At 35.5% G+C, this 25,769-nt stretch overlaps 1 protein-coding gene across 6 annotated transcripts in view; it reads left to right on the forward strand.

The window, feature by feature from the left end:
• LOC5569793 (nuclear hormone receptor FTZ-F1 beta) overlaps nucleotides 1-25,769 on the forward strand; it is a 153,941-nt gene that overhangs the window by 108,638 nt on the left and 19,534 nt on the right. For 4 of the 6 annotated variants that reach the window (XM_021848009.1, XM_001652964.2, XM_021848014.1 and 1 more), the window contains exon 1: nucleotides 11,165-11,261. The exons of 1 other annotated variant lie outside the window; for it this stretch is intronic. The gene's annotated coding sequence lies outside the window, so the exon portion shown is untranslated. Of the gene's footprint in view, nucleotides 1-11,164; nucleotides 11,279-25,769 lie in introns of those variants that run through there. One more of the 6 variants, XM_021848012.1, reaches the window with a different exon arrangement.

Below are 25,769 nucleotides of genomic sequence, written 5' to 3' on the forward strand. Positions count from 1 at the left end.
GACCAAAGACAACCTCTTCTCCACTGCCATTTATACTGTGCTGTGGTGGGTACTTGCTTGTGGCAGCGAGTGTTCGGCCGATTAACGGTTTCCGTACTTCGTCATCGCCACCCCAAGCCCCAACGCCGCAGACCCCGAACCAGTTATCACCTCGCATCTTCCTCTCCGCTGTACCGTATACACTTGACACCACACAGAAAACACAGTCGTCAGCTCATTTCCACTGCGACTCGCGGTCCGGTCTCTTTTAGTTGCTTGCTGTCCTCCCATAGGGGATAGGGCAGCGTTTCGCAACTAATGGTCCGCGGACCCTAGGGGGTCGTGACGGCTTATCAGGGGGCGAATCCCGGACACCGGCCTTAATTCACTGAAAAATTATTGCTTCGTTTACTCTCATGAATTAAGAGTGCAGAAAACGTCATAATTATGTATCAGAAACGAAAAAAATACTGTTAAAATAAGGCAAGTGTCCGGCATTATTGCATTCACAACAATGTAAAATCCTTGACATAATGTCAGATATTGTAGATTATACAATAGTTTTCTCTGCGTGTTGGGTAGACTTGAAAGAGAGTTGAGAGGCACTGTCCTAGGGGAAAGAGTTGCTCACCACCATCGACGACTCACGTCGACGACCTTTCCAACGAGTCCCCGTCTGCGCCATCATCACCACCACCCGCTCGTCGCTCTAGCATCGGAAACCCATGTTTGGTCTAGGGTGGCCGGCCTACTACGATGAGACGCCTACTTCGTTCTCATCTGGACGACCTCCCCCTCTGTGATTCACTCCAGTACTGGTTGGAGCCGTAGTCGAAGGGTGGTCGGTCTTCTCCCCCAGCAGCACCCTCTTCAGCCCCATCACCAAACCAACGACATTTATAGCGTATTTGGCCTTGTTCGAGTTGGAGAATGTCAAAAAAGATGAATGTGTGGTCATCATCATCATCGGTTGGAATGAATCGTTCGTCATAAACACCGGTTCCCCCTGAGCTTACTGTGACGGCTTGAGTTACCGCCACTTCGTCAATTCAGTACGGCGATAATGAAGTTTCACACCTGCTTGGATTTGCTGTTTGCTCGAACGTCGCGTGTCTGACCGGTACAATTGGCAAATTTGTTGGACGTTTTATGCACATGGACCACATTGGTGCCCCAACGGTACATATGTAAGCAAGAATCAATGTGGTGATTGGCCTCGGCGTAGCTAGGGTTTTTATTAGGGGAAGATAAACGTCATTGAAGAAATTATTCATAAATTTTTCACAAATTGGTTAATTTAGACACCTTTCGCATCATTTTTGTGTGCTTTTTTAACTTTTGTGTGAAAAATAACAATATTCGCGATTACGAAGCTGCTGATGTTTTCTTCGGTTTTCTGTGAGAAAAATCAAGGAGAGAGATATTTTTTGCTTTTCTTCACACACACGATGACAGTTCCTTACGAGGTCTTCCGTTGGTGCTTTGTGGAATCTATTTTTGCTTCGTAGTCACGAATGGAAGATGTACAGTGCAATAGTTATTTATGCAACAAGGTGCAAAATGATGATTTTTCAGCACGAGTTGTACATTTATCCAACGAGGCTTTCCGAGTTTGATAAATACGACGAGTGCTGAAAAAATCGCGTTTTGCAACGAGTTGCATACAACATTTTTTGCTATTACGAAAATTGCCGTTACAGATGGATTTATTCTTGGAGCATAAACATGTTTCAAGAAAACCCACATGAGCATCAATGCGTAGTAACAACTCAGTATTTCTCAATCAGGTAGGCTGTGAAATGTCTGTCACAAATTTTCACATTTCTGTTGCTGACTCTATTTTCAGGCTGATCAGTTAAGACGCCATTTACAATGTTCTAATAATATGAAAGCTATTTTTCATGTGCTGGATTGTCTACACGATCCGCCGCATAAGGCTCCCGACACTCTTGAGAATGAACCAACAATTTCTACTGCCTCCACTGTCCGCAAGACGATCGTGCTCCAAAATAGAATACCTCACAGTCAACTGGCTTCCGATTCAATATCCGTTGCACAATCCAAACCCGGCTCAGTTCGAATCGTTGGAGAATCAGAACCTTTATACAATTTTCAGCCATATTATAAGTCATTCAGGTGCTGAATTGTCTACGTGAACGCTAATCGCCCCATAAAGCTCCCGTCTTTTTTGTAGTGAACATTTTCAAACTCAGAATCCTTCACATTCAACTAACTTTTGCTTCTACATCCGAATTTACGATTCGAATCCAAGTCAATTCGGTTCGTCAAACGGATGTAGAATCAGTACCTAGTTGACTAAGTCATTGAGAAATTCAGAACAATTGAATGAATAACGTATGGATGCAATCCGACGTCATTTTGATAACTCCCAAAACAGTACTGAAAAGTGCTACTTTTCGATACTGATATTAGTGCTGAAAAGTAGCACTTTTCAGCACTGTTTCTTTCGGTAGGAAAAGTAGGCCGTTATGTTGTCCATTTCCTCGATAAAAAGTAGGCTGATTTGCAACGGAATAGCCAGCGAGATCACTTAACGGAAGATCCACGACAAAAGAAGACCTAAGTCAATTGGAGGAAATCTTCAGGAGAAATTCTCCAGAATTTCACCCAGTGATAATTTAAAAACTTCTGCCCACAGGAAATTATTCAGAACTTATTTTCGAATTTGTTTTATAAAGATTAATTCAGAAATTTAATCGAACTTTCTTCCAGGAACTTAAGACTCCTCTAGGACCAAAATCTTCTAGACATTCCATCGAAGGTTTTGATTTTAAAATGAATTACTTCGTGAGTGTTTTGGCAAAGATACCCTTGAGGTATTTTATGAATTTTATACATAACTTCAGAGAGTGAATAGCGTTGCCGAACAATCCAACCATCCACAACCTGTCGGTTTTAAATTAAATAGAATCATCTCGTGGTTACTTACTTTTGTCTTTAAACATCCCTCTGGAAATTTTCGAAAAATGTTCGAAATGTAAAAAAAAATGACTGTATATGACATCTTATGTTACACACTCCGAAAAAATCATGTGATTTTACGACTTTTGGATGCACACAAAAGAAGCGAGCAAATGACGTGTCACAATTTGTGTCACATTTCAAATACGATAGTGTCTGATTCGAGAAATGTCCATCATAGTGGTATCGTTTTCACGTCCATCATCATGTAAAATTACAATTTTCGTTCACTGCATCTTTCAGAACACATTATTACATCATTTCATCATTTCATCACTTACATCATGTGTCATTCAGTCATGATGTGAACTACGTCCGCAGTAATTATTATTATTTTTAAGAGTGTATTTTCTGCTAATTCAGCCTACCAAAAGCTGAGATGCATAGTCCCAAACTTTTGTATTTTGTATGGAAAAGCAGAAGTCCATTCAGATATTTCTACATAAATTTACACAAGAAATCATTGAGAACTTTCCTAGTGGGATTTTTCTAAAATTTCTTTCAGAATTGAAATATCAATCTAACTAAAGATTTTGAGAAACTTTAAAATAAGTTTCTTAAAATCTTTAGTTAGATATAAATTAAATTGGAAACCAAAGAGAACTAGTTTCAGAAACTTTCTGCTCCAGATCTGTTCCTAATGTATCTTTAGAAGAATTCCTGGTTGAAATCTGTGGTATCCAAAAAATAATATTAATTATTCCTAACTTTCTCTAAGGATTTTTTATGTGTTTTACTGTCAGTAAAGTTAGTAACCGAATGCTGTTTTTTCTTTATAAAACGTCTTAGTTTGGGAATTAGTATTTTAGCTTCTGGAAGTCCAAATTGGCTGAAATTTTGAAGAAGTACTACAAATAACCCTACCTTGTTTTGCCTGTAGTGGATTCATTGGGCCTTCCTTAGCCGAGTGGTTAGAGTCCGCGACTAGAAAGCAAAGCCATGCTGAAGGTGTCTGGGTTCAATTCCCGGTCGGTCCAGGATCTTTTCGTAATGGAAATTTCCTTGACTTCCCTGGGCATAGAGTATGATCGTACCTGCCACACGATGTACGAATGCGAAAATGGCAACTTTGGCATAGAAAGCTCTCAGTTAATAACTGTGGAAGTGCTCTTAAGAACACTTAAGAACACATAATTATCAAAGAGTTTCAGAACATTGTTCAAAGACGATAGTAAGTAACCGAGTGATTTTTTTTTTAAATTTAATTAAAAAAAAGTATGTTGTTAGCGGTTGGTGTAGTCTGCGAATTAATTGAACTTCTGGAAGTGAACAACTTTGACGGACAAACCAACCAGCCACAGCTATCCATTTTTTAATTAAATTAAAAAATATCTCGATTACCTACTTATGTCTTTGAATAACCCTCTGAAACCGTTCGGAAAAAAAAATCAATAAATTCACTACAGATAAAACATTAGGTTATTTGTAGTTCGTCAATCAACTTTTTGTTCAGAAGCAACCAGAAGCTAAGATACAGTTTCAAGCTTAGGCGTTTAGTATGGAAAACAGCATTTTGTGACTAACTTTTGTCACTGATTGTAGTTGCAATTAATCACATTATTTTTAGAAATATTTCTAGAAAGAAAGCTTGGAAAAGATTATTTTACACATCTAATGGAATTAATAGCAAGAATTACAAGTAGCAAAATATATACATAATTCGAGATATCGTCAAAATTGGATATGTTTTACCAAGTTGAACCATGTCTATCAATTATGAAAAAATATTAATTAACAGCTTGATAAATTTCAATAGTAGTTTATGGAAAAGTTCAGCAAAGAGAGCCTTATTTAATTTTCTGGAATATGTTGTAAGAACTGTCTGGAGGTACCATTTGTGGAATTGCTAGACACATACTAGAAGAAATTTTAAAAGAAATCTTAATGTGCTTTGAATAAACCATTGCTAAAATTATAGGGGATAAGTTTCGAGACGTACTTTTTCAATTTTGCAGTAAATTTATCCAGAAATTCTTGGTTTATATTTTTGAGAAGTACTTATACAGCCATTCCATGAAAAACCGATCTAGTGGGTCACCGAATTCCGTGAAAAATTGCTATTTTGTTCCTTATCCGAAATATGGATACACGTATTTTTGGATTTTTTGATTAGGGTGACCATTTCCAAAATAGGGTGACCAGAAAAATCGCGATTTTGCAAAACTTTTATTTTTAAAATAATTCTAACTTTCGAACCGTTCGACCGATTTTCAATCTTTTTGGATGAAATGAAGGCTAGAGATTTTGACTTTTCAGGAAAAATATAAAATTTCACAAAATTGTGTTTTTTACATGGAAAAACTCAATAGTTTCCGTTTTTTCGTGTTTTGAAGGACTCGGGACCAAAGGGGCTATTGCTGTTCTCATTTTTTCTTGAAAGTTCAGAAAATTTTACGTCTACTGTCAACTTTTCAGCGATGTATGTTTTTTAGTTTTTGAGATATATTTTTTTGAAAATAAAAAATCAGTCATTTGTCTTTGGCATACACTGTAGATCGCAGCGCATTAGATTTGCAATGTTTAAAAAAAATCATAACTTTTGAACAGCTCAACGGATTTCCAATCTTTTTTTATGGAATGACAGCTTGAGATTTCAACTTTTCAGAAAAAATAGAAAAAAAAAGAAAACTTTGAAAAGTTATTTTTTTTTTCCATTAAAATATATGAAATTTTCTAAAAAAAATAGAAATTTTTATAATTTTTCACGTTTAAACATATTTTTATCAGTTTTTTCAATTTTGTCTGAAAAGTTGAAATTTTAAGCTTTCATTCCATAAAAAAAGATTGAAAATCGGTTAAGCTGTACAAAAGTTATGATTTTTTTTTAATAAAAATTCTAATGCGCTGAGACCTACAGTGTGTGCCGATGAAAAATGACTGATTTTTTATTTTCAAAAAAATATATCTCAAAAACTAAAAAACATACATCACTAAAAATTTGACAGTAGACGTAAAATTTTCTGAACTTTCAAGAAAAAATGAGAACACCAATAGCCCCTTTGGTCCCGAGGCCTTGAAAACACAAAAAACGGAAACTATTGAGTTTTTTTTTTTGTAAAAAACACATTTTTTGTGAAATTTTATATTTTTTCCTGAAAATTCAAAATCCTTTGCCTTCATTTCGTCCAAAAAGATTGAAAATCGGTCAAACGGTTCAAAAGTTATAATTTTTTTAAAAATAAAAATTTTGCAAAATCGCGATTTTTCTGGTCACCCTAATCAAAAAATCCAAAAATACGTGTATCCTTATTTCGGATATTGAACAAAATAGCAAATTTTCACGGAATTCGGTGACCCACTAGATCGGTTTTTCATGGAATGGCTGTACAGTCGAAGCTCGTTATAGCGACATCGCAAGGGACCGTCGGTATACGGAGATGTCGCTATAAAATCGTCGTTATAAAGAAGTTGGATGTCGTTATGGAGCATGGAGGAATAAAACGACCATAATGTGTACTAAAATAGCTAAACGAATGTCGTTATATTGAGTGACTATTGAATATAACACTAATGTCGCAATAGAGAACGGTCGAAACAGAGAAATGTCGCTATAAAAGTTGAAACTAGTATGGAAATTTGAAGGGACCATCGGAACTGTGGTTATAGAGAGATTTGAGATTTCGCAATAAAAGTTGTCGTTATAACGAGCTTCGACTATATATATATTGGAAGTTTTTACTTTTGAGATTTACTTAAAACAAGAATTTCTGTGATAATTTCTGAAGGAATAGCTGAGGACTTTCAGCCGAAATCTGCAAATATTGATGAAGTAATTTCTTTTCATTTGGCAGACAATTTATCCAGGAATTCCTCAATTAATTATTGGAGGAGTTATTGTATAATTTACTATTAAAATGCTTTTTTTTTTAATGTACTAACAAATCTCAAGGGAATTTCTTTGAAAATATGTGGAGAAATAGCTGAGGACTTTCAGAAGATATTCAAAACACTTTATGAAGAAAAACACGGAAAAAATTGAAGAAAAGATTTTTGAATGAATCACCTGGACATTAAGATTCATATTGTAGGCTTCCTAGTTCCTCCCAGTGCACAATCTAGACATTTCGTAAACCTTCTCCTGTCCAAAATGTCCACGTAGAATTTTTCAAACTGTCTGGAAAATTGCTTCAAATATCAACAAATGTTCAAAATGGTGTGGAACATTCGACACAAGGACATATTATGTATAACAATTGAGGGATCAGAAGCAGGGGGATATAAGGGACATACAAGATTGTGGAAAACTGCTTATTAGCTTTAGCATATCATTCTTAACTTTGTCATATCATCTAAAATTACCACAGTTTTTTGTTAATCTAGTAGTGTGACTTCTGGCGACTTAAATGCACATTAAGGTGAAGATGCATCGAAGTCAAACCTCGAATTTTCAAGAGCACAAATCTAGAGAACCTGATAAACGTTTGCACTGAAAATTTGATCGATTGGTCACCTCCAGCGAGTGACCTGTGAGTTAAATTTTCAGCTTTGGTTCTCTAGATTTGTGCTCTGGAAAACTCGAGGTTTGGCTTCGATGCATCTTCACCTTAAAACTCTGCAAATGAAAGTTTGGTTTTCATTATTCGTCTCAATTACAACCATTTACCATCAAAATGTTTGTAACCCCAATTTTGATTATGAAGCACAGTATAATAAATTTTTCATTATATTTACAAATACAGTAATATAAATGACATTTCATAGAACGCCATTCCCCAGAATGCAGAATGGAACATTCTCCAGAAAAAAAAAACATAAGAGATTTTTGCGCTTTTAAAATCTAGGTAAATAATAAATAGTAAATAGTGAACACATTCAACTAGAAAATTCGGGGGAAACCAAATTCAAGTATACATAGGTAAAGCATTTACGAGTTTTTTTTTTTTTCAACGACATGACTTCTTGTTTGCATGTTGCATTTTCAATTCATTGATTAGAGAATCTTAAAATCAATAATTCAAGAAATTCATCAAATTCAGCGCCACTTACAGTCGGAAATGTAATGAGAACCGTTCGGACGATTTTTATATATTTAGACGTTTTTATTCTTATAAACTTAAAGCTCGTTTAGCCTCTCCTTAGAGTTTATGGGTTCTGCTAAAATTTTCACAGCAGTTTTTGCAATCTGACCAATATGTGGCACCCTAGTGCACACAAACTACGATCTTCTGTAGATATTAAGGTTAGCTGCAAGAGACAATTATCAAAGACAAGGGAAAGTTTTTAGTGTAATTGTGCTTCATTATTCTACATAATTTCGAAGACAATAAATCTGGGAAGAACAACCTTTTTTTCTATCTTTAACGAGATTTTTAGCCCTGGGCTAGTTCATCTCGGGACCAACGGCTTTACTTCCCTTCCGAAGGAAGTCGTCACTGAAATTTTTAGTGACTATCTCGGGGATGGTATTCGATCCTTGGCGTGAGAGGCTTGTGTTCTAACCACTACACCTGGTCCGTCCCCGTAAGAACAACCTTTTGATATAGAGAGAAAATGAAAAAAAGAGGAAAATAAAAATTATATCAATTTATTTAGTGAACAAAAACAAAGAATATTACACTAATGCACGTTTTCCTTTGAAAATGCAATCTAATTTTAAAAGTAGGAAAGCTAACTATGAAAACAAAAAAAAAGCAATAGCTTGGGTCATGTTAGTATGACATAGTATAACATATGAAAGAGCAGCTTACCTTAAACGGTTGCGCTACTTTTCTCCTAATTTCGGTGCCCCGAATGGCGTTTTCCCAAACGTCAGTTCCACGAAAACCCCGTTTCATCAAATAGCCCAGTCTCCCGAAATGTTTTCAGCTCTCATAATTTTCATAACTTTTTTCTCTAGTTGATTGGCGGATCTTTCGACTCTCACCATCCTCGGTATTTTTGGCGATATGTATTTAGTCTAGAATGACTTTATAATCTATAATATTTCCTTCTTTTGAATGCTTATTATACTTTCTAGTTCAGAATCCTGTCCCTAAAGACTATTCTTGCACCTGTTTGAACTGCATCACCGGGTCATTCTGGGAAATGGCTTTCGGGGAAACGGGTCATTCGTAGAGCTGGCATTCGGGGAAAAGTAGCACAGTCGTGATAAACAATTGTAAAATTTTCAAATAGCGTTTTCCCCTTAAAATTTTGGTCGAGTTTTGCCATTAACAACGTAGTCATTTATTTTGGATTTTCAAAATCACCTATATGGTTCGCTTGGAACAAGGGAAGCAAAATTGCCTTTTAAAAAGGTCATTTTGCACTCAATTCCGATTTTATTCGCTTGGGATCCACAATAATCATTTGGATGATATAATATTTTGGGTGAATTGTCGTCAGTGTCCGAGATGACATGCTCTAGAGCAGCGTGCTACCTTTGCCTCTTTGCGAGGGAGCGAAAAAATGCTAAGCGGAGAGGAAACGAAAAATGAGCGAGGAAGATGCAGAACAAAACACAACAGAGTAAAATTCCATCCAAAAAGAATACTCTTACAACCCCCCGAGGACTGTCGGGCGTTACACTCAAGAGTTCTTTTGGAGCGTGAGTAAAGGTGAGCATCGCAACAAGAGAGAGAGAGTAGGTACCCAAAAAAATCCTCGTATTTTTTTCTTTCACTCAAATCGAAAAATGGCAAAATCACCTCATCTTTGCATCGCAGAGGAGTTTCTGTCAAGCCTGCTCATGGAGGTTTGATTGTATATTGTGTATTTCTTTCACTACTGGAATGCAAAGTGCGGTTTCTAAAGTGCGAAAATGCGGATAACAGTGCGGTATTGCATCGAATCATGTCGGTGTCTTCAGCGGGGTTATTCTTTTGACTGCGAGGAATAACCCCGCTGAAGACAACGACTCGATTAGATGCAATCGCGCACTTTTATTAGCATTCCCATACTTGTAAAAACTTCTGCGATGGTCCAGTGGTGAAAGAAATGCGCAATATGTTGCTTAAAATACCATGACCCCACAGTTATGGATCAAATAGTGTGGAGTCCAACCTATGAAATTCAATAAAACGACATGGAAAACGTAAAATTGTAATATAAAAGCACGAATCGTATCGTTTCAAATTGGAACTTCGGTAAGTAAACTGTTTTGAGTGTAATATTTACATAGGATTGCATAAAAAATAAAAATTGTATCGGTTCCTGAAAACCATATTATGGATCAATTTTCATATTATGGATCAAAATGTGACATATTACGGATCAGTGCGCAAAATCAAGAGATTTTCAACTCAACGCATCTGTATTGCATGGTATAGCGAAAGTTAACAATGTGTCATATATTACTGCAAAAAATAGCAGTGTTAGAGCTGGAAACAAGGGTAAAATGGCCTTTTTTTGTGATACTGCATTGTAGTAACTGAGACATGAACTGTTTTCGCTATACACCAAGTTTACCACCCATTTTTGTCTGCTAAAAAATGAAATTTACAAACCTAGATGTTTTATTAGTTTTATCCTTAGTGCTATTGTCTAAAAATGTCGAATCCAATGCACAAAATAGCAGAAATCTACATTCTTTGGAAGTGATCCATAACCGTGGTAAACGATCATTTCCTGGTCCATATTATGGATCACTAGTTAGAAGTGCTAATATTCGATATTTAGAATCAACAATCAAGAAAAACCTTTTCCAAAAATGAATTCATACTAAATCGAAGCGAATGAGCATAAAATATGTTATAACATTTGAATTTTACCACCTGTGGGAGCTTATGAATGCTGACGGCACTTCTTACAGAAAACGACCATATAATGATAGCTGTGTGGTACCAACTAAACATTTGTCAAATACACCGTTATTTAGCGGTCGAATGTTGTGCTTAACATTACAAATGGTAGAAGACAAATAGTATAACATGGGAAAAATATGTTTTACGTCAACGTTTATGTTTTGAGCGAGTTATTCGATGTTGAACGCCAAAGTGATCCGTCACTGTGGGTGATCCGTAACTGTGTGGGCATGGTAGCTATGCTTCAATAAAAAAAAAAAATGATGGACTCCTTCTGCCCCCCTCTGGCTACGCCCATGGTGATTGGCAGTTGAGTGTTGTTTTGGGTTCGATTCGGCGGTGGACAAACATCAACATCATAAGCGAAGCGAAAGGGTGGTCGGATGTGGGGTGGGTGACGCTGGCGCAGGGCGGTGAGGTGACACACATGCGTGGTGGAGCTTCGCCTCGCTGACTACTGACTACGATGCGATACCATGCCGTGTCCGTTCTCTTGGGGGGAGAGCCAGTGTAAAGTTTGCATTCGTATCGGGTGACACAAAGTCGTTCGTAGCGGAAAACCACATGTTCTCGTGAAAGGTAGTTAACTCTTTGTGGTGAGCCTTTTTAGAATAAACCCCTTCAAAGTGTGGTTCGGTTTTCTGTCGATTGTGGCGTTTCGAAAGTGCATTCAAAGTTTTTTATTCTCAATTTCATTTCTTGATTGAAAACTGTATCAAATCAAGTTGCAAAAAAGCTGCAATCCGTGTGGGGAAAGGTGAAAGGAAGAAGAACTGGGGACGGTGGTCCCCCCTCCCACTGCACCACACGTCCCACAACCAGTTAGTGGATAGATTTGGGGTTGTTTGTGAAATTCGACATTTCCTCAAAGTCTGTCGGTCACCGTTCGTCCCTGTTTGTGTGCGAGGAGTTCTTTCTTTCACTTTGATTTGTTGTGCTGCCGCTGCCGATGTGAACACACAAACGAGGAAGTGGTGTTGGTTCAAAACAAGCAACATGTACAGCGGAATTGTGGGGACAGTGTTGCTGGTCGAGTATGATGTTGTGGGTTTTTTTTTATTATCTGAATAATAATCAATCAATATTTGAATAATGGAGCTACCACAGGTATACAAATGTTTATAGCACTGTTCTTGAAACTTCTCATCGTAATAGGTAGTCTGCTTTTCATCTTGCTTATCCACCAAGAAACTTTCCTGCCTACCTGGACCGCGTTATGAGGATTCATAACTTACGTAATTATTCGTTAAGCCAGCGGTTATCATATCGTGCTCCGCGGAGCCTTGGCAGGTGCTCCGCGATAATTTTGAAAATTTGTACCATTACATTGAAAAATCTCAACTGTTTGCTTTAAAATTCACTTTTAATTTTCAAGGGTTTAAGTTATTTGATTTTGTTATAGGAAGGTTTGAAATATTCTGTCGGTGAAAATTTACCCATACATTTAGTTTGGGGCAGTTTTAGCTGCAAAATTGAGTTAATATAAAACATTGCTTTAAAAAGAAATCCTTTTTCCTCGATAGAATGTTTTGAAACTTTCAGGGTGTGAAAATTTTGTTGAGATACTTATCCTCGTCAATGAAAAAGTTTGAGGTACATGCAACTTAGATAATAATTTGAATTTTTACACCGTGATACAAAATTAATAATGTTTCACGAGTTTCATTTAATTTATGAATACTTCCGAGTGTGCTACAGAAACTCGCTCAGTTGTTCGAACTAACAACAAAAGTCGAAAAATTTCACAATAATAACAATTCTGTCGTTTTCAAACCACTATCTATAAAAATAAAAATGGAATAATGTTTGTATGTCACGAAATAACTTGTGACCAAGTCAACGGATTTCCCTGATTGTTTCAGAGTTAGGTTCTTCAAGAGTTCCGACGTGATTGTGTATACAAAAAGTTGAAGAACTTCCAGAGAAAATTTAGAAAAAAGGGGTAGAAAACTGACATTTGGTTAGAATAATTTTGTTTCACATTATCGAGCAGCCTACTGCGTGACAAAACAAGGTTTGTCGGGTCAACTAGTCTTACATATATGACGAAAAACCAAGTTCTGTTTAACCTTCAAATAAAAAAGTTTGCTCAATCAAATAAAACAAACCTTTTTAAATTAGAACATAAATTTAAGAATAAAAGTAAAGCAATAATAGATTGACCAACTTGTAAGATTTATCTTACTTTACGAATTTCATAGAAATTAACGGGTTTATTTAAGTGTGTAAAAAATCTTGATTTTAAACGTAGTGATGATGAAGAACAGGTGCCCTGCGCAACAATTTTATTTCAAAAAGTGCTCCGCGAGCCAAAAAGGCTGAAAACCCCTGCGTTAAGCAATAATAATTCAAGAAGTAACTTATTTGGGTGTACTAGTCGAGTCTAGTACACGACACTGAAGACGGCCTTACAGTTGAGGTCGAAATGCGCGTATTTGTCAAAAGGATACACACTCTAGTGGAATTAAATAGTGTAGTATTATATTCGGTTTTTCATTTACTTATTTGAGTTGCATATTGACTCATTACACTACGATTTCCCCAAATTGTCAAAATAGGATAAAAGTTAGGCTCAGTACAGCTAAAATTCACTGGTTGGACTACAACTGCATCCCAACTAGCGAATTTTACCCATTAGATGGGACCACTGACAATTGGTGAAAATGTGAAATTCTACTCTTGACATCTCTCATGTCCCAGAAAGTATGGGCACGATTTTGATAACGTTAATCATAATATTTTCTCTAACATAAATATTTATATATTTTTGTAGTTTTCTATGAGGCATTTCAAAAGGTGCCTGAGAAAATTTCGTTTGATAAAATAACCTTTTATATTGAAATTTTTATGTTAAGAAAATTAATTCTTATCTAGTCAGCATAGACCCTACTTTTGCGTTTTGTTGAAGTATCTAGTAATGAAGGGTTTTCTACATATAAGATGTTCAACAAGAGCGACTCGTCTAGCAAAAGTTATAATCGAATGCATTTGTTTCAATAGCACACGAAATTACTTGATGAGTACTCCAGGAATTTCAGTTAGGAGGTCTCAATGAATTTTCTAACATTAGTTACAGTCATACCTCGATATAACGTAATTTTTTTTGGCTTCCATTTATTTTTCTATTTTTCATTAGAAACATGATGCATGAACTGAATTAAACATTCTTAAAGATTCAATAATCAGTTACCAAATCGAAGAAGTCATGAATCTATATCAAGTGAGCTATAAGCCCAATGTTAAAACCAGCATTTTGTGATTGCCGTACATTTTCTTTGTTTTTTTTTTATCTTTGTGGCATTTAAGCTCCCACTGGAACCAAGCCTGCTACTCACTTCAGTTTTGTATAAAAACTTTAATAATTATTGATTTAGCCTTTCATTCAAGAACACCAGATCAAATTCAGATTTCACTTGTGAGTCGCCGGACCAAGCTGACATCGTTGATCCATTTAACGTTCATTTGATAATATTTTTTTGCAAAAATGCTTAAGGAAATATATAAGGAATTTCTACAGATAATCTTCAAATGATTTCTCAAAGAATTAAATGTTTATCCTGGAGTTTCTCCATGGATTTTAACTAGAATCATTCCGAGGCTGCCTCCATAGATTCTTTCAATAATTTCTCCAATGGAGGGTTCCTGAGCTTTAAAACATATTTCTCAAATAATTCCAACAAAGATCTCCCAGAAAATCCGCTAGTTAACCGTCCTGAATATTTTTGAGATTTCTCGCGTTCATTATCATAAGGGCGTAACCGCAGTGATCAATTTCTCTTCATCGATTTTCTCTTCAACCAATAACTTGGCCGGATGAATGTTTCCTACTGTCATCCTGTATCGTGAATTGTTTCAAAAATCGATTTAATTTCGTATACTAATCCAAACAGAAAGTCGATGAAGAGAAATCGATCACTGCAGATACGCCTGCGATACTCAACGCGAGATTTGTTTTTAGAAATTGTTCCAGGGATAGCACCAGATTTTTTTTTTCAAAGCAATTTCAGAGATTCCTCCAAGGGATGCACAGTATTGGATTAACAGATTCCTAGAAGAATTTTATCGTAAAATTATCATTGCGTTCCCCAAAATATGGATCTAATATTCCTGCAGGAATTTCTCCAAAAGTGTCAAAGAGCTGTGACAAAGAAGTATGGATTCTAGGAATTTTGAAGGATTTTAAATGCTCCAAAAGTGTTTTTTAAATATATCTGTAAATTCTACTATGCCTTTGATCAAGAGTTTCACCAAGTAATTTCTCCAGAAAAAAAAGTGAATTCATCCTACGATACTTTCAATTTTTCCTGAAGTTTCGTCTAGATATTCATATACTTCAACTTCTTCAGGATTTTATGTGGCAAGAAATCCAGGAATTTCTTAAGAAAGTTCGTTATGATATTTTTCAGTGAGTTCTTTAAATATTTCTTAAAGTATCCATGTAGAGATTTTTCTACGGATTTTTTTTTTATTATCAAAATTTATGCAGAGATTCCTCCAAAAACTGATCAAGTTCCCCAGATCCCCCAGAGAATTCTTCTAGAATACCTCCGATAATCCCAACAGGTATTCGTTCAGAAACTTTTCCTTGGAAAATCACTCAAGGATAGTTTTGGTTTTCAATGAAGCTTTTCTATTTTTTTCCTCATACATTATTTTGAAGAATTCGTGGGAAATTTATTTTATAACTCTTCCAAGAAATAAAAAAGGGATTGTTTTAAGAATTGTACCGGGAATTCCTAACTCTTGAAATTCCATAATTGAACTGCTCAACCTTATCTTTTTTATAAATTTATGAAAGATCTCATCTGTGAATTTCTTTTAGAGTATCTCCGAGTGTTCAAGAGATCATCCAAAGATTTTTCTGGAATACATTTTTTTTAAAGATTATTCCAATAGAGACGTAATTATAAAACAAATGAAAAGTTTAAAAAAAAACACATGTCGAAAGGACTTTTTTTTTGCTTCGATTCAATGCAACCTCGACATAATGTAACGGAAATAAAAATCAATTATTTCTGAATAGATTATTTCGGATTTTTTTCTCACAAATTTCTTCTGGAATTGCCTGTTATTTGAGGAATTAAGATCGTTACAAATATTTTCTGGACTTTTTGTCCTATCGACCTCCGGACGGTCGAGGGGGAGGGGAGGATTATCTATCTTCTTTATAAATAAAAATGGAGTGGTGTTTGTAAGTCACGAAATAGCTTCCGAACGGGTCAACCGACTTGAATGATTATTTTTCCGTTTTGATCGTCAAGTGTTCCGACGTGTTTGTGTGTATAAAAATCCCAGGATATTCACCGGTAAAGTTGAAAAAACGTGCGTATATGGAACTGTCATTTTGTACGGGACGATCCATAACGTTTTTCAACAGCCTACTTGATGGCAAGACGAAGTTTGCCGGGTCCACTAGTAAATAATAAATAATTAAACTAAAAAAAATACAATAAAACTCATCTAATTTGTTAAGAAAATTTTCACCAACCATCAGATTTTTATAAATATTTTGCAACTGCTCCCTCAAAATGCTTAAAATGACCCAAATTTCTTAAGGGATGGGGGAGTTGTAGACTAAAAACAAGAAATCGAATTTGTATCAAAATTTATGATTTTACCAAGAATATTTTCCAAAACGCCAAATATTTTCCAAATATCTTGAGATATTTCTTTAGGCATAACTCCGGGTGATTCACCAAATTCTACCACGAAACACTCCAGAATTCAGTAATTTATAAAGAAATTTTTATATGGAACTCGATAAGAAAATTTTTGAGGAATTTCTATTACTGGATCTACATTAAATGTGGCGTGGCGTGGATCCTGAGAAAAATATATGACAAAAATAAATCGAGGTATTGATTCCTAAAGAAATTTCTGTCTCAAATGAAAAATAAAATCAAGGCGAAATAATAGAAAATAAGGACGCCTCCAGTATTCTAAATTGTTTGTGAGACCTTTGTGAAAATTTCTTCAAATATTCTAGTCAAATTCCCGGAATACTTCATGTAATGGCTTTTGGATGAATTCAAGAAATAAAATATACATGGAAAAATAATTTATGTTATCTTTTGGTGAACGCCTGATAAGAGAATTGCTTGGAGGCGTCCTTAGTGAAGAATTCCTAGACACCTGGAAAGATTCCTGTATGAATCCTTGAAAACCTTATGGCTCATGGAAGAATTGATTTCAGAAATCCTTGTCAAACTCTCTGATGAAAACGCTCGTATTTCATAGAACTTTTTCTAGACATTTTTGACGGAGGGAAGACAGAAAAGTATATCAGAAGTTATGAAATAAAAACTATCTTGAGGAACTACTTGAGATATTGTAGACAAATAAAATAGATGTAAGCTAAATCATATTTGCGCGCTAACATACGTGTTTTAAATTAATATACATTTTTCATGCATACCTGACTTTCGTGATTCCTAACAATTTTGCTTCAATTTCTAAAATAAAATGCAAAAGAGCAAAACATTTGGGAGAAGTAGTAGAATACGATTTTGTTAGCTACATGCCAGTTTCAGGTCCTACAAAGCCTGTTTAGCATGTTCACAAAAAACATTTTTAAAAATTAATTTGATGGATAAATGCCAGTGAAACAAAACTTAGATTTGGCAGTTTGCAAATAATCTTGTTTTCGAAATTTAGCGATGTAAAATAACCTGTTTTGAGGTGACGCTTAACTTTTTGGAGGATGATTCAATATTTCAGTGTTGCAATACTTTTTTAAGCGAATCCGTACACAGTAGTGTACTTTCATAAGCAAACCTAATGCAGGAATATTGAGCTTTCATTTCGCAAAAAAAAATGTGTTGTTAGTGGATACGGGTAACTGACACTGAAGAAGGCTACAAGAGGTAGCCGAAACACGAGTATCTGTCAAAGATAAGCAATTAGGATGGAATTAAAAGGTACAAAGTACTCAAATCTACTTTTTTGATTCTCCATTGAGATTCTTCTCAGAGAGTTCGAATACATTGAAAAGAATTAATATTTGTTATGTTTATGCTTAGTTGTGGTTTCTTGGAAATAGTCCAAAAACACAAAAATGATTTCATATGCCTTTTAATTTCTATGAAACTGGCTGAAATTTTGACCAAATATTTCTCTAGCATTCATAAATAGCGGACTTTGGGGCAAGTGTGCCATAGGGGCAAGTGTGCCACCCCTGCTATTTATAAAAACTACAATATATATTTTCTTTTTGAGCTTAACAATATGTTCCCTTATAGTTCACAATACAATGATCAAAATATGATGAAAATTGCTCTATTTTTCACGTATTTACAGCGACTTGTGCTAAGACAACCAAATTTGAGTGGAATTTTATAAGATTTTGTTGTTTCTAAATAGCATGGTGAAAGGTCAATTATTAACAGATTTTTCTAACGTACTGTACATCGTGAAACTATTCAAATGTGTAAGTTATTGTGGAATTTTAATCAAAAAAGTATTTAGTTTTACCAACGAAATCCAGTTTGGTTGAAATGTATACCTATTGGGGCAAGTGTGCCACCTATTTGGTAAACAAAAATTGTTGGAGTGAAATTTATAAAAATGTAAACATCTTCAACAGAATCATAATAATAAACCAAAATGAGGCACCAGTAGTAATTTCTGAAGTATAGTAGGGGAATAACTGACATGTTTGCCCCCTAAAGTGATTTTTTCTCAGAATATTCAATATTCAATACGTTTTCGGCTTATTAAGTACAGTTTTACATATCTACATCAATATTTTACCGTTATTTAGTGCTGATCTAGACTAATATTATACATATTTGCCGTAATATAAGGGTAATACATATATTGTATGGAATGGAGACAAAATTAACCATTTTAGTTATTCGGATTGAGTAATAGGGAGTTACGCATGTTTTGAATCCTGTTATAAAGCATCCCCTTATCACGGTAAACTTAATTCTTGTTTTAATTATCGATAAGCGTCCGCTTTGTAAGTATTATTAATAGGAAATAAAGAAAATTTCATTACAAGTGGAATTATATACGATTTTCATATGGTGGCCGTCTTGCCCCATATGGGTGGCACACTTGCCCCATAGTGTCGAAAAATAGGTTATTTTGGATGATATTTGAGAAGCTCCAAAACTAATACTTTTTGAAATTATTTTCTTTTTAAATGGCACAGTGGTTATGAAAAGATGTAAAACTAACATCATGAGGATAAATTGGTGGATTCTATGAGCTTTAGACAAAGTTAGAGAACAATTTGCTTAAGGTGGCACACTTGCCCCAAATTCCGCTAAGGTATGAAATAAATAATCCGAGAACTTTTATGAAAATGTTGATAGGTCTACTTAATATGCATCATACTATATTATCAGTGAAAATACTCGAAGATTGATGTATCGCATGACATGGAAACATTCGCATCATGAAGTGACTACGTAAAACTAACGAGACAGACTCGATGTGAGTGAATTCGCATATCGAAGAGCATACCGAAAGAAATAGCAAGAAGTTCGCGAACATTATTCACTCACGAGTAATCGAGCAAGGTGTGATTTATTATGGTTTTGACAGACAAATCCATTGTATATCCATTAAATCGACAGTAAACTACCAGTTTGTAGCCAAAACTCTTAAAACTGGAAATCTCGGAGGAGAAATAGCTTTCTTCCCAAAAGCACAATTGACTCTGACAGCTCCGAATACGTGCACGAATCATTTTGGCTTCGTTTACTCGCGAGCATGACAGATGAAACTAGGTTAGCACTCTGATGCTCGCGAGCATTTTGCAGTATTTTTTTCCGGTTCAGCAGATATATTCGCCATTTTCTATCACTGATTCAATGAAATAAAAAAGCGACTTTTTCGCTGATCGTGTTACTTTTAGAAACCCGGCTAGTGGCACATAACAAAAACATAATAAAATATTATCATATGATATGCTTATCTTATTATGATATAATTTTGTTAGGCACCGTTATTCAAAGAAAATATTAAAACAAAAAAATTGGATTTTGCCCTACAACAAAACAAACAACTCCCCAGCGCATCTGGCAGCTCGGACTTCCCATTTTTCACGCGAATCGAATTGCGCGCTAGTTAGCCCGCCTATCCGGCCAACTGGTAGGTAGTAGTCGACCGTCCATCCTGAACTCTCCACATCCCATACTAATTTCCAATGCAAATCATCGCCTATCGCGCTCATATCGCCTCGCTGAGCCTACCCACCAACAACAAAACGACTACACGGGGGCAGACCCGGCTTTGTCGTTGGCGTGACGCTCCTCGTCGACCCGCAAGCTCATCATCAACAACCAGCGAGCAGTAAAACAGTCCGTTCCGTCCGTGTTGTTGTAGTTAGCTATAGGTAGGTAGAGTATCTACCACGCTGGGCTTGTTTGGTGTGCTGTGTGCTTGCACCGAAGCCGCGCATGGGTGTTGGTGGGATGACGACGAACGGTGTGACGCACATGCAAGGTCGTTGCGTACAAATCCAACATATCTGAAGGTCGTTGTGTCTATACACCGCTATGGGCCTGATGGCTGCTCGCCAGGCCATTCAGTGCCAACACTACCACTACGATACGGGGTGTGGGCATTATACAGACGACCGTTCGTTCATACAAGCAGTTACAGAGTGGTGTGATGGAATGTGTATGAATGGGATTTTCGATGCTGCAGGGATGGTAGCAAGTTTATGTTTTAGAGACAGGCTTTACTCTAATCCAGGTCTCTAAAAGTCTCATCTGATCAATTTATTGGAATCCCTCTCATCGTAACAACATGTCTACTTGAAGGTTTTAAATAAAGAGCTTATGGTTTTTGTGGGAATGTTGTTTGATTTTTGGAAGCATTAGGAAAAATCTTACATTTTTGCAAGTTTGAAGAAAAAATATCCAAACTTTTTGCAATCTATTATAAATGACACGCAGGCTTCGTCCTTTGGCGCAAACAAAGATTTTTGACAACTCTGATGTAGTTCAGGTAAGTCAGATGTGAAAATATTGTATAATATTGGCCCCAAAATGCTTTGAGTTCTGATAATGTTAAAACCAATATTTTCTCATTACTATAAATTTGTATGAAAAGCATCGTTCTTCTTTATCATTGTTTCATTTATTTATTTTCATATGAGTTCTCCAAGAAGTTGACGTTCCTTCAGAAATTACTTCACAAAATTCAACTGGAATCGTGGATAAGCTACCTAGATATTCCTCCAATAATTTCTCCATGGAGTCTCTTGAAATTCATAAATTTTTCCAGGAATATCTTTAAGGGCCGATTTCTTCACCTTCGCTTAAGCCGTAAACCACGTGTACCCATACGATTAAACCAGGTTTAAGTCCTATGCGGTGGTGAAGAATCCGCTTATTAGTATTGATAAATTCCATGTCAAATCGGTCAATCGCCGAACTCGACTATCTTCGATTTGGATTAAACTTCACACATGTTTTCGGAATAATAAAATAAGTGTTTTCCATAGATAAAGAGATCATTTTGACTCAAGAGTAATTTTTGAAAGGGCCTATTGGATTTTGCAAATAATTTTTTTGAAAAAATCTAGCTCCGATACTGTCCATTTTAGAGAAAAAACGTTCTAAGTAGGTAACTATTTGGACGATGCAAAAAAAAAAAAAAAAAATAAAATAAAATACACACTAAAATTTTTATTTTGTTTTATAAAAAAAATAATAAAATAATCCTTAAAATTCGAATTACAAAAAAATCCCATTTTTAATATTTTTTAAATTTTCACCATAAAAACTTAATGGAAAACATGATATTTAGGAGGTGGTTTCATGATGGAGAAATATTGTATAAAAAAGTTTTTCTAATAGCAACTTTTGCTCAATTTTCAAAATCTTGGTTTTTTTACGGAATAACGTCGTCTTTATCATAAAGTAGGAATCTTAAAATTATTTAGAATCATAAATATATTAATGATGAACTCTCTATAAGGTGTTATTTTCGTGATATTTCAAATCAAATGTAAAATATATCTTTAAAAGTGATGAAATAGGTGCTTTTTGTAAATCAATCGCGATTCATCATCATGAAAAATAAGTTTTTATGAGTACAAATGATAGTTCCCACAATTTGCCCATGGATTTGCATAGCATTCAACAATATTAATTATTTCTGTTATAAAACCGGTTGTTATATCGTAATACAATTTATTTTATTTCTCTTCTATTTCTAATAACAACTATTCAACATGTTTTAAAATCTTATGTATACTTATTTCATCATCGTTGGAAAATAGCTTTTCGGCAATTTCGGTCTCCGAAATCGGAACAAAAGAGTGGTATTTCTGAGTGCCATTTATCATTTTTGCCTGCTGATGGATAGTGCTCCATTCTGCTACACCTTGGTCGTATTCATCTTGCGACACGTAACAGAAAGACAACTTCGTCAAATAGTCATTTCTCTTTTGATTTGCCCACTCTTATAGCTCTTCTGCATTTCTGATTGGATGCTCATGCTCTACAGCTATGCTGGCATTTCTTGCCATTCACTTCAATGTGCCACCTATTGCATCACAAGGTCCTTTTCCATGCGATGTCGCAAAGAAATGCCATTCAGCATCAATATTGTACTCAGTTTTGTATTTACAAAGGCTTGCAAAATTTTTCCTGTTTTTGTACTGGGATGCAGCACCATCTGACATAAAAATTGCCTTTTTAAGCTGAATTCTAGATGTTAAAAATTCATTAATTTAGAAATAAAAACTTGCACCGCAACCGTATTATGTGTTAGTACATTCGATATAACAATAAAACTCAAATTTTTCAGTGTTCCTGCTTCTTTGAAATAAACAACAAACGGATGAATTGTCGCTTGATTGTTTGTCCAATAACTACTTTGAACGGCATCTTGAAGTACAAACAAATAGTTCTCAGAAAAATCACATATTATTACAACTTCTCCATCCTTTGAAGTGGTTTTGGCTTGTCTTAGAAAGGTAGACTGCTGTGTTTTGATGTAGTCATGAACTACCAATTTTTCCAACCGTTCACAAAAGTACGATGTGAATTCATCCACTCGAAAAGACCTCTGATAGTCCACGTTTCTCAATTTCCGCAGAAAAAAGACTTTTAAACTCAGGAAGGGTCGGACAAGTTTTGCACTCACGTAGATAACAATATATCGACCTTGCTACATAAAAGTTGTTCACAATAATGCTTGTAATCATTTTCGAAACAGTGTTTTTTGAGAGCATGCAGCATCAGGTTCACATTTTCATGGATGGTACAAACACAAATATTTTGAGATCCTGAGCTGCCTAGCAGTCTACAATGTTTGGGTCGTACTTGGGCAAATGAACTAAATCCTATCGTTTTCTTACTTACTTCCTTAAACCTTATATAAGCTTCCTTTAATGTACAAACTAATAGTCGTTTTTGAACATGAATTCGTTGCCCAACCTTTCTAACAGAAACGTAATCATTCTGATACCCAAGTAACCACAAGCATTATAACATAATTTCATCGAAGTCAGCTGCTTTGGAATTCACCAGCTCAAGATCGTCTTCTGCTCCGAAACTGAAAATGTGATTCCGCACGCCTTGAGTGATTTCCAAATACTTTTCTGGGGATACTGCGTCTTCCGCATCTTCTTCGTAGATATTGGTGAAACACTGATTCCGGCTACACCTCTATTGAATAATTCAATATTATGTGTTCTCGAATAGGTATTATCGATGGTGTCCTGGGAAGACGTTGAGATGAATGATGCAGCTGATGGAACTTCTTCCAGAGGCTGCCGCGGTGAAGATGGTTGTTGATGTAGAATGAAGGCTGCTGATAAATGCTCATCTCGCTGAAAGTCTTCAGCAACGGATTGTTCCATGGTTTCTGGAGCACGTACTTTTAGAGAATGCAATCGGCATGTTTCACAAATTAACAGCGACGTGTTTAAGTTGATTGCTCCGTCCAGTGTTTTTAGCTTATCTACCATTTTTGCTGTAAGGCTACGAAGCTTCGATGAGCATTGTCTCGATGGAAAAGGTCTACAACACTTCACCTTATTGATCTTCATGTTCACGCTTTTTAACTGAAAACTAACTTTCTTTTTAAATTCAATTTTGCTGGTTTCCACGTTTAGGTGGCACGTGTTGACTCCACGCGTGTATGATAGTAACTGACAAACACTTCATCTCGTGATGACCACCACTATATCAAAGTAAGCTATGACTCAAATACAATAGCCTACTACAATGGAAATTGGAACACGCCTGAAAAAAGCTACAAGAAACTGAGTGCACCCGACCAGAACCACGTAACAAGATTATAACACATTCCTATCAGCAGCAGTTAAAAATAACAGAAGTTGATAAAATTTTGTTATCAAGATGGCTGTGTTCTCAACTTGTTATATTTTCAGTAACACATTTATAACAACATTTGTTATATTTTTGACATCACATTTATAAGTTTGTTGCAAATAATATCCGATGTCATAATCAGCAACATAGTTTGCAATAATTTTGTTATTTTGTAACATCCTTGCAACAAATTCTGTAATAATTTTGATATAATTGTAATACGGTTTGCTATATTTTAGTTTAATGTGGTGCAAATTTTGTTAGAATTTTTGTTATTTTAACTACTAACGGTACATGTTTTATAACAACTGGTGATATAAAAAAATCATATCAGGTGAACACATTCTGTTATAATCTTGTTTCCTCCGTCTGGTCGGGCACACATCTACTTTTTTGGCTCTTTCGCATGTATTAATAAACGGTTTTCAAAGCAGATTTCTGACACTGTTATTCTTTGTTTTAAGCTGAATTGGTTAACTGTTAACTGTGTTAATATTCACTTCGATGAAAAATGTGTTCATTATTAGTTCGATAAATGGAAAGCGATAGGTAACGAGAGCTTAACTATTTAATAATAATAGTTCAGGTAGTAGAACAGAATGGATTCTTCTTCTTTCTGGCGTTTACGTCCCCACTGGGACAGAGCCTGCTTCTCAGCTTAGTGTTCTTATGAGCACTTCCACAGTTATTAACTGAGAGCTTACTATGCCGATGACCATTTTTGCATGTGTATATCGTGTGGCAGGTACGAAGATACTCTATGCCCTGGGAAGTCGAGAAAATTTCCAACCCGAAAAGATCCTCGACCGGTGGGATTCGAACCCACGACCCTCAGCTTGGTCATGCTGAATAGCTGCGCGTTTACCGCTACGGCTATCTGGGTCCCAGAATGGATATTAATTAAGATTAATAATTATTGTGTTTTACAAAACAATAAAAAAAAATCATTCATCTTCAAAACAGCTTGTTGAATTTTCAGGGGCGTTCAGGGATGAGTTGCTAAAGTTTAAATTCTTTTCAATTATGTTGCTACTAACAGTGTGAAAGTTACTTACGTCCAGTTGGAAAAATAATATAAATTTGATCAATATTGACATCCATCTGAATTTCAATTCAATCAAAAATTTCATCTGGAATTCCACCAAGAAATGATTTAAAAGTTCCTCCAGGAGTTCCACTAGGAACATATGTCTTCAATAATTGTCTAGTGTCTAGGAAATGTTCTTAAAGAATTCAATATGCCTAGAAAATGAAGAATTCAGTAATCAAAGAATTTGAATTCTCCAATAGTTCTTTAAAAAATATATCTATGAAGTTTGCGGTGCTTTTGATTAAGAATCTAATAAAAAAAATACTCTTGAAGTGGATTTTACTATCAATTCTTCAATCTATTCTTAATACAATACCTTCCTGTAGAAATTTGTCGAGAAATTCTTTCATAAACTATTCCAGCCATTTTTCACGAATTCTTTCAGTGATCCTTTTGCTCTAGGAAGTATTCGTGCAGGTATTCGTTCTATAGTCCTGAAAAAATATCCATTGATTTCATCAGGAATTTCTTCTAAGTTCTTCTTCTTTCTGGCGTTACGTCCTCACTGGGACAGAGCCTGCTTCTCAGCTTAGTGTTTTTATGAGCACTTCCACAGTTATTCACTGAGAGCTTACTATGCCAATGACCATTTTTTGCATGTGTATATCGTGTGGCAGTTACGAAGGTACTCTATGCCCTGGGAAGTCAAGAAAATTTCCAACCCGAAAGGATCCTCGACCGGTGGGATTCGAACCC

This window comes from Aedes aegypti, chromosome 2, assembly GCF_002204515.2.
Source record: "Aedes aegypti strain LVP_AGWG chromosome 2, AaegL5.0 Primary Assembly, whole genome shotgun sequence".
NCBI classification, from domain to species: Eukaryota; Metazoa; Arthropoda; class Insecta; order Diptera; family Culicidae; genus Aedes; species Aedes aegypti.